The sequence below is a fragment of the Centruroides sculpturatus genome, unplaced genomic scaffold, assembly GCF_000671375.1.
Source record: "Centruroides sculpturatus isolate CEXI.00-Female unplaced genomic scaffold, Cexi_2.0 scaffold294, whole genome shotgun sequence".
Taxonomy (NCBI): Eukaryota; Metazoa; Arthropoda; class Arachnida; order Scorpiones; family Buthidae; genus Centruroides; species Centruroides sculpturatus.
In genome coordinates, this window is record NW_019384468.1 from 21,947 (window position 1) to 28,006 (window position 6,060).

A 6,060-nucleotide genomic window follows, 5' to 3' on the forward strand; every position below is an offset into this window, starting at 1 on the left:
GTATAAACTATGCTATAAACAAAAAATTGTAGGATTACTTACCGAGTGTGCACCGTTCGATTACGCCGTTGCTTACGCTTGTTTTCCTCGTGGAGCAGCGCACCAAACGGCGGCCGCGTTTTCTGATAAGTTATTTTTCTGCGAAAACTTCGTTGAACTGTGGAGACATCATTAATAGAAATAATTTTTATGGCCGTTGAATAAGAAATGTTTCTTTCACAAGAAATGTATAAAATTAGTGCTGTATTAGACTTACGGTACCTAATTTACATACTGTACAGACGATAGTAAACTCAACACTCGCCTAAACTCTCCGTAGCGTGGCACTGGACGGCAAAAAGTAGTTCGGCTGCCCGATGACGTTTTAACGAATTATAGGAGTTTTTTTTTACCAGGCTTGTACGGATACCGTCGCAATTTTTCGCCCTCTTATAGGAATCGTAATTATAGGAACCCGTGTTATAGGGGGGTCTACTGTATTGTGTTTGCAATGACGACTTTTTCACTATCTGGCATTTTAGGCATCTCATCCCAAGTACCCGGGCGAGATAAATAAAATTGCATAAAATTAATTTTTGAATTTCTTAACCAAATTTAATTTATTGCATATGTAGTACAAAGTACTTCATAGTAAGTATAACAGCACAGTATAAGTGTTGTTAAGTTTCCGCCCATTCTAACGTCTTCTATAGCTAGCTGAAAGCTTTTTTTTAGTCCAAAAACCTTTTTGAAAAGTCCTTATATAATTTTTATGCATATCCTGCAATAAAACGAGAAAACAGAAATTTATTTAAAATAGGCATATTGGAATTCAATTAACAAAGAATAGGCATGTTACCCCAAGAAAAATGTGGCATCTTTTCCATTTGTTGGTGTAAGATGCCTAGTGGAGTCACGTGCTCTAGCATGTCCGATCGGGATCGGCGGTAGCTGACAATGGAAACTTTAGAACCTTAACTACATCACACATTAATTGTTTTTCGCAATGTTTAATAAATTCTATTTTAAGTTTCAGTTTAAAATTACTCTAGAAACATTTCACAACAAAAACTTCGTTCTTATCTAGCTTTTATTCTTCTCAGACGTAGAAAATGAAGTAAACAGAAGTTTATTGCTATTCCAATTGGGATTTAATAGAGCTTTTAGGACAGTCAGAATCACTATAAATGTGATAGACAGAGTTTTGTTTGATAGTGAAGTGGCGCACTGAACAGCTTGGTAGTCAGCATCTTCTTCAGCTTGATAGATGGAGGTATATGTGAGGTATCTGCACCTTCTAACATATTTTTGGAAAAATATGTAAGTTTGAAGGAAGATAGAGATATTTGAGCCGACAAGAATGGACTTTTGGACCCATCTGTGTAGATATTGATGCCTGCAAGATTATCCATGGAGGAAGCAAATGACACCAAATATCCTTGTTTACATGTTGACGATCACAGATAGTAGGGTAATTGCAATGTGGTAGCATATGAACAGCCGTAGATAGGAGTAGAGACCGTTATTGAGCCTTGACGTTTGTAGTTCTGATGTAGTAGTTAAGAACCTTTTCTACAATACATAGTGGCAAAGGAAGGAGCTCTACTATTATTAGAGAGGCATTAGTAAAAATAGTTTGGCAGTACTTTGAAATTCTGATGGCAAACTGGCTTTGAAGAGAGAGTAATTTACTTGCTACTGAATTTTTACTAGTTACGTGATCACAGCCAGGGGCCGCGTAAAGTATCATTAGTTGTATTGCTCCATTATATAGAGTTTTATAAGCTTTATTATTTAGTCCCCAGGAGCACCTAGCACATTTTAGCAGCATGTAGTTTATTTTTTTTTTTTTGGTCTTAGACAAGATGTAATCAATATGGTAACGGAATGTGGTTTCTCTCTATTCTCTCTTGTTTTATTTTGTATGATGTTTCTGTTTACACGTATACTAGCTAGTCGATCTGGCAAAGTTTTTTGCTTCTTTTGTGAAAATTAAAATTAATATAAAAATAAATATTTTGACGTTGATTAATGATAATAATAATAGTAGTAATATTGTTAATAATTAAAAAATAAATTTCTTAAAATAAATTTTTTATTCGAATTTATTAAATTTTTATATTTTTAAATTTGATCACCTAAAGTCTTTTATAAATAATAGTACATATTAATTAACTAATTAATAATTATATATTTTGAATCTAAGGATTTTAGGGTTTATAAAAAAATTTTTTGGTTAAAATCTTTCTATAAAATCATGCAAAAATATTACGTAACATAGGGGAGGGGGATCAAAGAAAATATTACGGTTTCTTACACGTGTGGTCGGGGGTCTAGAATGGCTGAAATCGCCCTTACGCAATTTATGGACGGCCCCTTAAAGACTACAGCAAAATTATCCTTAAGAACATGTTGTCGAATGCTTCGACTATTTCTTCATTTTGTGTTTTAACTAAAACTGCAAAAATTATATTTTGTATCAAAATCAACGGCTTTCTTTCACAATAAAAATATGCGAAAAATGTTATGTATGAGAAAATTACTGTGTAAAAAATTCACGTAGTTTTTTAGTTATAATTTTAAATTATAAAATTTTAAAAAATTCATAAATGTCGACAGGAATATAAATTATTGCTTTTTAGTAAATAATTTAAAATGCTTTTGATAAATTTACAATAAAAATTAACTTTCTTAATATTTTAAATGATTTTGTAACACATTTTTCTATTTCGAGTTACTCGTGTTCGACACTTAAATTTACATAATGTTAAAGGAAAAGGGTTGTTAATGCAGTCTTTTTCATAGTAATTCATCGATAAGAGATTACAATTTAATTAAAGAATATTTTACATTTTAAGCGATAAATTTGTGTATAAATTTATAATAGAATAATCAACATTAAATTGTTTGTGTTTAAGTTTTCGATATATAAAATTGAACATTACTCATTTTTAGATCTAGGTCAGCTATAATTGAACTTTACCCATTTTTAGATCTAGGTCAGCGTTGATTCTAATTATTTATTTTGATAAATATAATGTAAATATAATTGCGTATAATCCGATAAATATATGATCTTAATGTTCACAAAGTAATCAAAATATTTATTCTGTAAAAATTTTGTCGTTTTTGAACACCATATAGTTCATACACACAACACAAGGCAATCTTCATTGTAAATTTATTCAATTTTTAGTTGATACATGTACCTGTATTTTTTTTGTACATGTTTCGTTCTTGTGTAGGTCCCTTCTCAGCCAACTAAAATTATATAATATATACGAATTACAGCATACATAAAAAGATTTCACACATAAAAATCTCTTTACATATATAAGTGAAACATCAACATAAAATTTTTACACAAAAACTTTCTTAATCATTACAGAACGTACCTTATAAAAATTCCAAAAATGTTCGAAGACCCTCTATATTTTCTCTTAACTGATGATCGATTTTAATTTTTCTAGTTATTCAATGAAGCAATTATTAGTTATCTTGTTTACTTAAAAATTCTTTAAAGATATACAAAACGTACCTTCGCTTTTTTATGTCACTCATTCAAAAGGTACTTTTACTATTCAGGTAACTTATATTGTGTTCCGAAGTATCTCTTGGTAAATAAACTATTCACAAGCATATATTCTTTACATAATTCCTTTCTATTATTCCGACATTATAGAAGTACTGACGAATTTCTCAAATGCTCTTTTCTTCCATATGGTCTCGTTTATAACCTCACTTATTTCCGTATTTTTACAGTGGATACGCCACCTCGTGACTAAATTAGTTGAGTTATTATTAGAAATTCTTTTTGTTAATAAATTTAATTTACAATATATTAAGGTGATTTTTTATTTATTTTAATCTATAATAATTTAAGCCAATTTTCATTTATTTTTACACTTAGGTTCTTATTTATGCATTTTTTGTTTTTGAGAATTTCCACACTTTCTTTGAATTTGCGATTATATGGTATTCTTTCTCTATGAAGAATTTGTACGCCATTTCTATCAATGTTGCAATCATTTAACGTACAGTGGTCGTGAAATTCTATAAAAATCAAACTAAAGACATTTTTCTCATATATTTGAAAGTTTCTAAACGAATTTATTAAATAACATATTTACTGAGCACTTTATTAATAGTAAAAGTAAATAATGGTATATCGATAATTAGAGAAAAACATAAGAGCAGTTTTATCTATGTTTATTCTAAGACTTAACAGTAAATATTAAACAAAATATTACTTCATCATGTATTCTAGAAGTTGTTTTGTCTAGTTGGAAAGTACAAATTATACAAAGAATTACATACATTTACTAAGCAATGCGTACGAAAACACTGGAAACAATTTAAGACAATCCAACCTTTACAATGATAATACAAGATCTATCAAAAATGGAAACCGCTCAAAATGGAACGGAAATTTCAATGTGCCGTAGTTCCGGTTTCCACAGTTATAATAGAATTTTAATACACAATACAACCTGTGTATTAGAAATTTATTATAACAGTTTTATATTTAATATACATGTCATAATACATGCCTCTGTTCTCTAAATATTTCTTTACTATTCGTTAAACTGACAATTATTAACTTTCATTTATATCTGTTAATTCTATGAACTAATATTTATCTGACCACTAATAATTATAATGACGTAATTATTAATATGACGTAACAAACGTTCACTGGGAAGTAATCGTTACTATTGAAACAGTGAAGCCAAACCTTATCAATGCTAACCTATTAAGTTAATCAATTATATTAACAGTTTATGAGTGTTAAATTAATCGAAGTTAATAAATTATTAAATAATGTAATTGAATTTTTCGTTTCAGACATATCCAAGATTATAATTCAAGCAAATATGTTCTTCTTTATATACGGCAGAGTAACAGAGGAATTATGGAAATATTCTTGGTTTCTGGATATGTTTCAATGCATCAGTACAACGATTATAAATAAACCATATCTACTGATTTTATTTTTCGTTATTATTCTGGTCATGTATTTTTCGTTAACAACTTATAATAGAGTTGTTGTAAGTAAAACATAGGCAGTAGTTTAAATTTTAATATTATTTACATTTCAACAGTAATGTTTGTCGATGCAGGACATGACGGATATCGGTTATGATGATGGAAGAACGAATGCGAAGAAATTACGTAGAAAACGAATGCAGTTATTAAAAGAAACAAATAGGTTAAGAAGAGCCAATGAATTTCCTCCCGTTTATCCAAATGGATGGATACCGTTGTTAGAATCCAGAGACTTACCTGTTGGGAAGTGCAAGCCTGTTACTGCTCTAGGTAAGATATTCAAACATTAGCTTAGGCGATTAAAAGTGTTAGTTGTTAGTTTAAAAGATTTTTTGTGATATAATGTTAAACGTCTGAAAAATTTAACACGTTTTACTTTTCTCAACACGTAAACAACGATTTTAGTATCACTATTCCAATACAGCAATTTAAGCGTTTGCTCATCTAAGGCTACTTCCTACGTGGCAGCGTCCAGCGCCCTTGGGCAGAGAGAATCTTTGTACGCGCTTCCAACTCGCTAGCGACTTCTGTCCAGAGTGGACGCATGTTGTTTACAGGATGGCAGCGAAAAGACTTCGTCGAATGCTACTATGGAAAATATGACAAGCATTAAAACGATAAATTTGACAGTTAATTGTTATCACTTACTAGATACACAACAAATATAAAAAATCTTTATAGAATAACTAGCAGACCAGGCCACGTGTTGCTGTGGCTTAAAATGTATGTATTATAAATGTATAACACTTTCCACGCGGGGGGGATTTCGAAAAATCTCTTGACGTACGCTATTAAAACGCAATCAAAAACACATAAAATTGCATCTGAAATAGTATAATAGAAACCGAGTTCTTCGCGGTAAGCCTTAATCGTGTTATCTCCACCCGCGTGGGGAAAGCGAATTTCGATATCTATACAATATAAAAACATGCGCGTATTCGAATGCAACATTGTGTCAAAATTCGAAAGCAATTGGTGAAGAACTTTCGGAGATTTAAGCTTTTGAACAAATGAACATTACATTTTTATTTATAT

At 30.3% G+C, this 6,060-nt stretch overlaps 1 long non-coding RNA gene across 1 annotated transcript; it reads right to left on the reverse strand.

Moving 5' to 3' along the window:
• Positions 1 to 3,101: 3,101 nt before the first annotated feature.
• LOC111621093 lies at positions 3,102 to 3,722 on the reverse strand. Its single transcript, XR_002756000.1, has 3 exons — positions 3,518 to 3,722; positions 3,375 to 3,445; positions 3,102 to 3,240 (listed from the first exon to the last, which is right to left on the reverse strand). It is a non-coding gene; the product is annotated as an uncharacterized LOC111621093 (long non-coding RNA).
• Positions 3,723 to 6,060: the final 2,338 nt, after the last annotated feature.